Source organism: Paroedura picta, chromosome 7 (genome assembly GCF_049243985.1).
Source record: "Paroedura picta isolate Pp20150507F chromosome 7, Ppicta_v3.0, whole genome shotgun sequence".
Taxonomy (NCBI): Eukaryota; Metazoa; Chordata; class Lepidosauria; order Squamata; family Gekkonidae; genus Paroedura; species Paroedura picta.
In genome coordinates, this window is record NC_135375.1 from 86,217,112 (window position 1) to 86,229,238 (window position 12,127).

Genomic DNA, 12,127 nt, shown 5'->3' on the forward strand with positions numbered 1-12,127 from the left:
GTTCTGCATCTGGGTCAGAAAAATGAAAAGCATGCCTACTGGATGGGGGATACGCTTCTAGGTAACATTGTGTGTGAACGAGACCTCGGGGTACTTGTGGATTGTAAACTAAACTTGAGCAGGCAGTATGATGCAGCGGTAAAAAAGGCAAATGCCATTTGGAGCTGTATCAACAGGGGCATCACATCAAAATCACAAGATGTCATAGTCCCATTGTATACGGCACTGGTCAGACCACACCTGGAGTACTGTGTGCAGTTCTGGAGGCCTCACTTCAAGAAGGATGTAGATAAAATTGAAAGGGTACAGAGGAGAGCAACAAGGATAATCTGGGGCCAAGGGACCAAGCCTTATGAAGATAGGTTGAGGGACTTGGGAATGTTCAGCCTGGAGAAAAGGAGGTTGAGAGGGGACATAATAGCCCTCTTTAATTATTTGAAAGGTTGTCATTTGGAGGAGGGCAGGATGCTATTCCCGTTGGCTGCAGAGGAAAGGACACGCAATAATGGGTTTAAACTACAAGTACAATGATATAGGCTAGATATCAGGAAAAAGTTTTTCATAGTCAGAGTAGTTCAGCAGTGGAATAGGCTGCCTAAGGAGGTGGTGAGCTCCCCCTCACTGGCAGTCTTCAAGCAAAGGTTGGATACACACATTTCTTGGATGCTTTAGGATGCTTTGGGCTGATCCTGCGTTGAGCAGGGGGTTGGACAAGATGGCCTGTATGGCCCCTTCCAACTCTATGATTCTATGATTCTAGGGTACTAATACCCTATCTGCCCTCGGACTGTCTGGCTACAGTGATCCATGCAACGGTCACCTCTAGATTAGATTTCTGTAACTCACTCTGTGGGTTTTCTCTTGTCTTTGACCTGGAAATTGCAGGTGGTGCAAAATGCAGCTGCTAGAATCCTCACAGGTACATCTTAGAGGACCCATGTCCAGCCTGTGCTGAGGCAGCTGCATTGGCTTCCAGTCGTAGTCCGGATCAGATTCAAGGTGTTGATATTAACCTTTAAGGCCATCCATGGCTTGGGCCCTGCCTATCTGAGGGACCGCTTATCTCCTTATGCCCCCCACAGAGCCCTTCACTCTGCAAGTGCTAATCTGCTCATGGTCCCTGGCCCTAAGGAAGCAAGCCTGGCCTCAACCTTGGCCAGGGCTTTCTCGGTCCTGGCCCCAACCTGGTGGAATGAGCTCCCGGAAGAGCTGAGGGTCCTGATGGAGCTGTCTATGTTCCACAAGGCCTGTAAAACAGAGCTCTTCCAACAGGTTTTTAGTTGAGGCCAGGGTTAGGAAGAACTGGGGCCTCCAGACACGCTTAACATCCTGCGAACACACCCTGCGGTGCTAGGTAAGGATGAGGATGGGGGAGGGTAGTTGAGGGATTATGGCATTTTCTTGGGTATGTTTTTAAGGGGAGTGCTGATTAGTTTTATTGGGGGTTTATCAATTTTTCTGTAACCCACACAAAGTCTACAGAAAGTGGTGGGCTAGAAATTCAAACAAACAAACATCTTCTATGAAAAAAAAATCTCCAAACAGACAGTATAAACAGTGAAGCACTCCAAAAATATAAAAATCAGCTGATTTGTTTAGAATTGTATTTTTAAGTAAATTTAAATTGAGATTTTATATTTGTATTACTCTGACATTTTATAAAATGTCAAATTGTATTATTTTTTCCTGTTAAATGCCTGTATTTTACCATAGGCTCTAAGCAATGATCATCATCATTGATGATGATAAAAATCCCATTCAGGTATCTTCTTGTTCAGAATGACTTTGCTACATCATGTATGTGGCCTTGTTAGCTGTTTCTGTGGAAGGACTAACTACACATCAAACACAAATAGTATGAGTCCAAAAAGCCACAAATTCACATATGCAGTCTAAATAACAATAAGGCCAAAGTGGCTGGAAGATCCATTATCATTCCAGGAAAACTCCTGCAGGCTGTAAACCTTAATATTTCTTTGCCCTGTACATTACTGGCTGCAGCTGGGGAGTCTTTGACGGACAAGTTTTATTGATATCGGACCCTCTCTTCCTGCCTCACCTTGGAAAACAAGGGTTTTTTGCAAGCATTCCTACCAAACACTTTTATGTCTCAGGACTAAATGTCTGAGTTATCAGAAAGAACACATGCAGATCTCAAAGAGCAGAGGCATTCCCTGCCTTTCTTTTCCTTATTCTTCTCCTCCGGCCTATGCAGCAAAACCATGGCTGCATAACCCAACTCAATTATGTTGGGAAAGACTAGAAACTTTCATAAAAACCACTATAGGTAGGGTTGGCAGTTCTGTTTTGAAAAATACCTGGAGACCGTGGGGGTGGAGCCAAGGGTGAAGGCAGGAGTGGGTGGGATTTGGGGTGGAGAGGGACCTCAATGACATCCACCCTCCAAAGCAGACATTTTCTCCAATCTGTTGCCTGGGGATGAGCCACAAAACCAGGGTATCTCCAGGTCCCACTGAAGACTGAGATTCCTCAGTACAGGGCTTCTTTCAGAAAAAGTCAAGCCATTTTTTTTTTATGTGCCTTATTGGATTCCTCGGTTGGAGGGGGTTAAAGAGAGAGAGAGCCTCTTGTGGCGCAGAGTGGTAAGCGGCTAAAAGGCTGTCTGAAAGCTATGCCCACGAGATTGGGAGTTCGATGCCTGGCAGCCAGCTCAAGGTTGACTCAGCCTTCCATCCTTCCGAGGTCGGTAAAATGAGTACCCAGCTTGCTGGGGGGTAAAACGGTAATGACTGGGGAAGGCACTGGCAAGGCCACCCTGTATTGAGTCTGCTGTGAAAACGCTGGAGGGCGTCACCCCAAGGGTCAGACATGACCCGGTGCTTGCACAGGGGATACCTTTACCTTTACCTTTTTAAAGAGAGAATGAGAAAATGACAGTCCTACAACCCCCAGCAAGTATAGAATTTGTATTGTCAGCTAATGACACTCCCCACTGTAGTTTGACTCCCTAATGAATCTCCCCCTAACCATTCACAACAATATTGCTTTGGGAAACAGAGGCATGGGCAAAGAAGTCTGGCTAGTGGCTTGATGGTAGAAGCAGATCCTATTCTGAGAGGAGCCCAAACATGAATGGACCTGGCTCAGTTTAAAATCATCAGGTGCTTTTTGTAAGGGGCAATTCCTGTTACAAGCTCTCAGTTCAACATCTGACTGCATAACTAGGCAGGCTATAGCTTCAGGGAAGATGGAAATGGGTAAATGCACAGTAATTATTTTTGACAGCAGCCACATCCATGCTTCTATAGTTCCCAACATCATTTTACTTACACAGCTGGGATCTATCCCACTTAGCAATGGGCAAACACCCCCATTCTTTACTCACAACTACTCATATTTTTGCAAGCATGCCTATCTAATGCACAGCGCTCTTTAGACATTTGTGAATGTTTGGTAGGATGTTTGCAAAAGACATGCATGCATCCCACTCTTCCCACCCCTCTCCTTCAACGGCTCTGATCACCAAGTCACAAATCCTAGGCTCAGTCAGGATCCTCTCTTTCCTTTAAATTACTCCCAGTCTTCTGTAGCATGACTTTCCATCAGGGCTGATGAGGCTGTAGTTTTGGCAGCCTTCTGAGCTGAACAGGGAAGGGGAAACTCACATTTTCCTCAACCCCAGCAAGTTGCCTGTCACAGGCCCGTAAGACAGACTCTCCAATGGCAAATACTGCCAGCAGCACAGACGCAACTGACAAAGCAATCATTAATGAAGGCACTGTTAAATTGCTCCCTTTTGAACCACCTAACCGGAGAAGTCTCAAGACTGCTAAGCATTCTTCCTCGGAAAGGACCGAGCTTTCAAAAAGCCTTTAAGGTGCTGAAATCTATGAGGATGTATTTGCATATAAACATGGCTACTTAAGGCTTCACATCAATATGCCTCTCCTTTCATTCCTTCATAATGATATTTTTCATACTGATTTCACCCTGGCCTAGATGAAAACCAGTGGACGAAAAAGACTGGTAGATAATGCAATTATAGATAAAAAGTGTACGGTCTAGGAGATGCTGCATCAGTCTTGAAAGTGCACAAGGCAGGTGATAGTAATCTTGCAGAGAGCCAGTGGCTGATAGAGAAGTGCCTTTGAGAAGGCCATTATCTGCACAGCAAGAAAAAGAAAGCTGTCAATATTATCTGTGGCGATGGTCAACTGTTCCACTGTGAAAGACATGAAGACTAGTTTCATCAGCTCACCAGAGTGGCCAAATTCTGTAGACAAGGATCAGATGGCTCTAGAGACATTATCATGGGAAGGAGGTCAAGGATTTCCAGAAACAAAAGTAGCATAAGCCTATGTTGACTGTCTTTATGAGTCAAAATGGGTTTGCTAATGCAACATGCTTCAGCATGTCATTTGAGGGCCAGATGATATATTTTGTTTTATTTATTTATTGTTTGGCGAACTGGCTGTAGGCTCCCCAGTCCAACATACTTTTCCTGCAGTCACACAGCAGCTGTAGGGAATGTCATTCTAAAGACCAGAAGGAGCCACTTTGTGTTTAGAACTACAGCATGGGGGAGATGATGGGCTCCTGCCCCCCCCCAAACACACACTTTCTTCAGGAACTAAAATGGCCCCAGGAGCAACATGCACACACCACTCAAAAGTTACATTGACAGCTAACCTCCTGCCAGGGCCTATTTCAGCTTTTGAAAATGACCTGGGCTGAGGCAGGAACTCCTCCTGTCCCATCTTAGACCCATTATGCACGGGGGTTTTAGCGCACATTCGGGGTGGAATGGCGGCGACTAAAATCACGATAACGCACAGTGCCGGCTGCAACTGGCCGCAGTTTCGGTGCATGCCGCCAAAAAAGCCGCGTTCGCGAAACGCGGAAGAAAGCGCAGCTTCCGGGTGACCGGGTCGCAACCAGAAGCGACACCCGGATCGCCGCGTGCATAATCGGTTACTTTGGGTTTTGCCACCGTCGCACCCCACCCCGTGCATAACCGGTGTGCGTCGCGTCTTCCCCCTCCGCGTTTTCCATGTGACCCGAAATCACTGTTTTGGCGGCCGTGCATAATGGGCCATACAGTTTCAAGCTGAAAGGGATTCCTCCTTTCATTCCCTGTAGCCACTGTCTGACTGCAGGGAAAGGGCTGAGGGAACTGAGACCCAACTCGCCAAAAATTGCATAACATGTACTTTGGCCCTGATGGACATTCGACTTGTGTTGAGGCAACTCAGCAAAGTGATTCAATGGGCATGAGGAGTTCCATTAAGGTAAGTTTGGCTGGTGCTAGCACATGCAGGGCACTTGGAGTGTTCAGGATAAAACACAGTATAAGCTGCACACTGCAAGCATATACAAGACAAGTAAATCAGCCAAACCAATTGTGCAAAGCAGAGACCCAATATTGATGACAAACATAAACTAATATACGAAGTTGCTTATCTCTCCTGCAAAGCCAGGAAATCCTTTGTAGATGAACAAAATAACAATAAGACATCATTTGTTAATATAGCATTACTCTTTCTGGGAACAATCTATATCAGGGAATATGGTCTTTTCTAGATAAACAAAACTACAACTGATCTAGTCTAGGAAATACAATTTTTTTAAATTTGAATTCTCATTCTATTCCTTCAAGGAAATTGGGGGGAGGGGGGATCACGACTGAACAATTTCATTTGATGGACAGTCCTATCTCAGCCTCAATTTTAAAAAGGCATTTCAGAGATACGGATTATGATAAACCAGCCACTCATAACCTTCGTCCCAAAAATATTACAAAATCACAGCAGGAGGAGCACTGCCCTTTCTGTGCCTATCAATACAAGCAGCGTTGACATGTTGATCTTACAGGAGATTTTGCAAACTCTTGGGATATAAAATGATTGGCAGCTCTAACAGGTCTACTGTTAGATAAAGTGAGGTTAGAACACAACAACCACCAGAGTAGGGGCACCAGTAAGACATAATTCCCAGCAGAATCAGAACACGTCTTGGTGATATAAAGTGCAGACTTATGGAAATCCTGGGTAATCCTGGGTTTTACAGGCAAGAGACAGAGGTGGTTTGCCATTGCATGCCTATGTAATAACATTACAAATCTGGATTTTCTTGGTGGTCTCCAGTCCAAGTAGTAATTAGGGTGCTGCTTAGCTTCCAAGATCTGATCAGATCAGGCTAGACTGTTTCACTCAGAAACACTGAAGGTTTCTTTTAAGGTGTACATCTGTTCAATCTCCAAGGAATTTCCTTGCATTTATATATGTGGTGCATTATTACCCTGCCCTTCCTCCAAGGAGCTCATGGTAGGTTTGACAAAATTCTCCCTTTCTTGGGTAAGAGCCACAGTCCAGTGGTATAGCATCTGCCTGACATACGGAAAATTCCAGATTCAATCATTGCTATTTACAGTTAAAGGGATCTGGAATTAGATGAAATGCAAGCCCTGTGCCTTAGATCATGGGCAGTTGCTGCCAGCCACAGTAGAGAATGGTGACCTTGATAGTTCTACAAGCTAAGGTCACTTTATTTTCCATTTTTATTCTCACAGAAAATTTGCAATATGATCTCTAGTGCCTCTTCTTTTTTCTGAATCCAACTTAAACATTGGGGATTTCTTATTTCTTATATGTTAATAGCATTTGCTATAAGATTTTGAGCATCGCTTTACTTGCATGAGAAATAACTGTGACAGCCCAATAGTTGTTGCAGTCTTTGACATCTCCTTTTATTCATAATTGGGATGTAAACTGAGCATTTCCAGTCTCTGTGTCATTGTTTGGTTTTCCATATTTGTTGGCATGATCTTGATTTGATGGGCTTAGTTTCTGAGGCATGGAATAACTTTATTGTCCCATCTGTTGCTGATGATTTGTTTCTCCCCAATTGCTCTCAGTGCAGCTTTCACTTCAATTTCTAAAACTGTAGGCTGGTCTTCAGAAGATTCCTCTTGGAAGAAATCTGTCATCCTTTTGTCTCTTTTGTATAGTTCTTCAATGTGGACGAAATAAAAACCCAGATACCTTGGATTCATTCAGTTGTACAGACCTGGTTCTGAATTTGGGGGAGAAGCAGAGGTTCAGCGGAGCTTTGCTATCCCTAATGTTTTTCATCTGAAATAGTTCCCAAATGGTCATTATTTCTTCCCACTCCATGTGAAAGAAGAGTCACTGACAGTCCTGGTCAATGAATTCTTATGGATTCATTGACATAAAAAAAAAAACCCAGAGGATTCCAGTGTGGTAGAAATGGAAGGAAATACTTCCATATCTGTAGGGAGGCACCTGCTTGTAAGTGCTGAGCCCGTCACCCTCTGGACTGTTTGGTGTAGTGTCACAAACCAAGGCTACGCTCTTTCTTGAGACAAGAAAAGCTAAGACATTCTTTTTAGAAAAAGGATCAGCACTTGAATGAATCCAAAAAGTGTACATTTGGAAACTTTGTGATAGGAAAATCTGTTGCTAGGAACAACTAGCTAGTCCACTACAAGGCTAGATATAGGCACTCCCCAGCCCTGCATTTCAAATTCTCATTATTTACACTTCCCATGGCAGAAAGGATTTTATCTTCAAAGAGCAGTTAGAGCAAAACAAGAGTTACAGTTTTCACACCTAACAGCCCAAAGATGCTCAGACCTGGGCATTAAAGACATAACGTGCAAACCACAGATAACAGAATGAAGGACATTTTGCAGTTTCAGGGAACTGGCTGCCCAGGAAACTGGGGGGGGGGGGGAGGCAGGAACAACATGGTCGCCAAAGGAGGCAGGAAACGTGGTCGTCAAAGGATCCGCTGGCTCAACACAATCAAAGCCGATACAGAGATGACCATAAACCAACTAAAAGAAGCAGTCATTGACAGAAATGTATGGCAAAAACTTTCCTATAGAATCACCGAGGATTGGACACGACTAAATGGATAACGTCATCCTCATATGTGCCATTCTGTTTAAATCTGCAGTGTTCCCATCTACAGTTATTGTCATTGAACTAGGCTTTGAATGTACATCTTGTTCTCCCATTGGACTTAGTTTAAAGCTCTCCTCACCACATCCTCAAGACTCTTCACAAATAAATGTTTTCCCCACCATCATGAGGTATAAACCATCTCCTGAAAGAAGAGCCTCATCATGGTATCATAATCCATGGTCCAAAACCTCAAACCTTTCCCAATTATACCAATGACATAGCCAGTCATTTATCTGTATTATTTTTCTTTCCCTTCCTAAGCCTCGGCCATTAACAGGAAGAATCTACATAAACACAACCTGCACTCCCGTGTCCTTCACTCCCCCCCCCCCCCAAAGCCACATAGGCCTTACTGAAATCAAGGTAAACAATGTCCACAGCATTCCCCTGATCTAGCAATATAGTAACTTGCTCAAAAAAAGAGATAAGGTTAGTTTGATATGACTTGTTCTTGAGAAAGCCATGCTGACTCTTAGTAGTTACAGCCATCTGCTCCTATGTTCTACACTGCACTGGGCAGTATCATTTGTTCCCACGTGAATGATCAGGAAGGGAAATCTGCCCTGGAGCTTTACAAATCTTTCCACCCTTTCCATGACATCCTTGATTCTTACGCCAGGTAGACAGCATACTTTCCGAGACAAGAAGTCCATTCGACACACTTTGGCTTCTACTTTTCTCAACAGGGAATCCCCAATTACCAGCACATATCTCCTAGTCCTAATACACTGGGGAGCAGAGGAACTAGTCCACTCATCCACAGGGGGCTGTGAAACATTTCTTAGCTTTGGGGGAGTTGGGGGAAATAGCCATTGTTCCTGTGGTCCAGAGTCACTATCTACAGGCAGATTGTAGTAGCTAGGTACCACTAGCCTCAAACTTTGTTCTTTTGCTTCAGACCAACATGACTACCAAAATGAATCTCTCTTCAGTAGCTACATTCTGCTTAATTTCCCAGCACCCTCACTGACAGAACATTGGTTAGAGACCCCCCCTCCCCTCAAAAGCAGGTAAATTGCCCATTAATGAAATCCCCGGTCATTAGCTTCCTTTGAGGAAACAGCAGCTAATTGTCCCTGATCCATTAGCAAGCAATCAAGCAAACAAAAGATGGTCACTCAATAGCAATGATAATGTGGTAAGATATACTCTTGCTTAAAAAAAAGAAAAAAGAGAGGTCTTTATAGGATTCTCTCATGATGGGACAATTACTGTGAATCAGAGCAAAGGAAAACAGAGAAACAAGACAACAAAAATTCACATAGTGCTGATCTCCAGATAGTAATGATGTGAAATCCCTACCCTCTACCCATGCCACACACTGTTGCAAATAAAAACTGTTGCCCCAAATTCAATGTAGATAGCATTAGAAATGGTTAGATGTGATGTTTCTATGTCCTTGAAGGGCTGTCCAAAGCATGTACATTTCACTATATAGTTAACAATATCAATTTCAAAAAGGTACCCTTATTTGATGGACTGATTTGGGCAGTTTAACTCCAGATGTCCAAATCTGGAATAAGGTTTGTGAGGAGATTCACCATGAAGTTCTAAGGGCAGCTTTTCAACAGTGAGTGACTCTCTCATTGATAATGTTTACTACCTTACAAGTTGTTGAGTGCCTTCATTGTCTGAGGCTACATGGGTGGCAACATGAGAATGGGCTGGCTTAGTTGTGGTACTAAAGCTATGGATATCCCTCCCCAGAGGGATTTGTCTGTCCCTCAATCAAAGTCTTCTGCTAATGGGTGAAGACTTTTATAGGTTCCATTTGGCATTCTCTTAATGATCTGTTTATGTGCTTTGCTTGTCTACATGCTCTGTTTAATTGTTTCATAATATGTATTTTTTAAGTTTGGATTCTGATATTCTATTTTTTAATTTCCCTTTGGACTTTAAGCTGTGAGTGTGTTTAAACTGGTGTCCGACTCATGGAAAGGGATTTGGACTATGCTCATGACTTCTGCCTCTCCTGACCTGTGTTCTGGCCATGCTTCTAACATCTGCCTGCCCTTTTGAAATGTGGTGCTGATAGTAATACTGGTCTAAATGACCATAAATAAACATCTGTCCGTCATCTGCCTGCCCTGACCCTGGATTGTGCTTCTGACCTTGTACTGGGACTTAGTGGTGCTGTGTTTACCCAGTCATTCGGGGCACACACTTGTCCACTATACATGCACCCTAACACTATAGCGGTTCATCCCACTGGTATAATGGGGGGGACGGAGGGAAATTACTATCACAAAGAAATATATTTGGGGGAGACCTCAAGATGGCGCCATAGGGAAAGCTGGACTTCAGTTCAGCTCTTAAGCCATGCCGAGGGTCAGGTGCTTATGCACCTGGCTGACCTGAACAGATACGCAAATCTGTTCACCGGTCGCCCCAGGAACCGGGAACGGTGACCTGAGGGTCCTACAGATCCGTAGGGAGAAGCAAGACCTCCTTGGATTAATAGCGGCTTGAGCTCAAGGTCAAGATGGCGTCTTTGTCGCAAACAACTTTACAAGCTTGAAACGACCAGCCGACCTCACATTCTTCCCAGACCATCATTTACCAGATCGATAGGAGCAGAAGTTGACAGAAGCTGGAACCTACAACATTTGTGACTGCCTAGAACTATGGAAGAATTATCAAAGGCACAGCTTTTCCATTTGTTATGCAAAGGAAACTCAGAGATACTGAAAGCAATCAATAAGCTGGAAAAGGAAATTCGTGGGACTAAGGGGGAGTTTTTGGATAGAGCCCAAGATCCGGAGAGACCAGCTGATGACGCAGCTCAGCCAACAGTAAATCAAGTGAAACTTCAGGAGGGAGAGAGTGCCAGAGATGTAAAAACCCAAAGTATCTTTAAAGAACCCGGGAAAACAGATTCATGGAAGGAAAGTACCAAAAACCTGGAAGTCTATTCAGAGCAGGAAATGACTTGGATCAGCAAAATAAAAAGAGTCTATTCAAAAGCGACAGCAACTAGGAAGCTATCAGGAGATATTTCTGTGCGACCAGAGGAAGAGATCCAGATTGACAAAGGTTTCAGAGCCCCCTCAAAGGCGACTACAAGCAAGAATCAAGCAAGAGATTTCTCTGGCCCTGACAGAAGGACAATCAGAAACACTCTACTATGGAAAAAAATACAATTTCATTTTCTGCGACCACCTGAAAGATGAGCTGAACAATGGAGTATTCTCCTGGCTTCTTGTGAGAAAAAAAAAAAAAAGCAGTAGCAATCTTTAGGACAGGTCCAATATATGAAGGGAACTGACTTTATATTACTTAAGACAGTAATAGAATATATCCTTATAATAGATTATACCTTCCTATGTATCAACTACTACTTTGTTAAGAAAGATGGTAATAACTCCTAGATCAGGATTAATATGCGATGGGAATTGAATATGTATGTTAATATGTATGCCAAAAGAGGATGACAAACCATACTTTATAGGCATTAACAAGACAACAGCAGTAATTCTTGGGTTAGGGCCAACTTATGAAGGAGATTGACCTAATATCATTTAAGATAATAACAGAATGTATTCCTATAACAGATCTCATATGTATTAACAATCACTTGGCTAAGAAATATGGTAAAAACTTCTAGACTAGGAATAATATGTGATGAGAACTAAATACCTATGTTAAAAGAGATGGCAAACCATATCAACTGGTCGTTTTCTCCTTACAACTTCTCTGTAAATGCTTTATATAATAATAAACAATAAAATTATTATAAAAAAAAAAAAAAAAGAAATATATTTGGGGTTGCTCTGAGTCTGACAGCAACATTAATTATTGTGAATCCCAAGCAATAGTATTTCGTGGAGGTGCATTCTCACGCAGCTTCAGTTAAAAAAAAAAAAACACTTACAAAAACACACAAGGCAATGAAACTCATCTCCCAACTCTGCTGAGTAGTCCCAAAGCTGCCCAGTACAGTCTCGAGATGGGAAATGAACAGTAAGAGTGAGATGAACCGATCAAAAGCTGAGAGGTCACGGTGGTTGAGCAAAGTATGTTTTCCTCGTGAACGTAATCACCATAAAGTCCTCAGCTCAACTGTACAGTTTCAGAAACCAGACCCATAGATCTTGTCTGGCACACAGCACTAACCTTGGACAGACAGAAATGTGTCCATCATGCAGGCAATAGGCATTCAAGAGAGCTAGCAATACAAAAGA

The 12,127-nt window shown here is 43.1% G+C and overlaps 1 long non-coding RNA gene across 2 annotated transcripts in view; it reads right to left on the minus strand.

The window, feature by feature from the left end:
• Positions 1-6,756: 6,756 nt before the first annotated feature.
• LOC143841842 (uncharacterized) overlaps positions 6,757-12,127 on the minus strand; it is a 255,239-nt gene continuing 249,868 nt past the window's right edge. For both annotated transcript variants that reach the window (XR_013232891.1, XR_013232892.1), the window contains one exon: positions 6,757-7,032. This is a non-coding gene — a long non-coding RNA (uncharacterized LOC143841842). The remainder of the gene's footprint in view (positions 7,033-12,127) is intronic.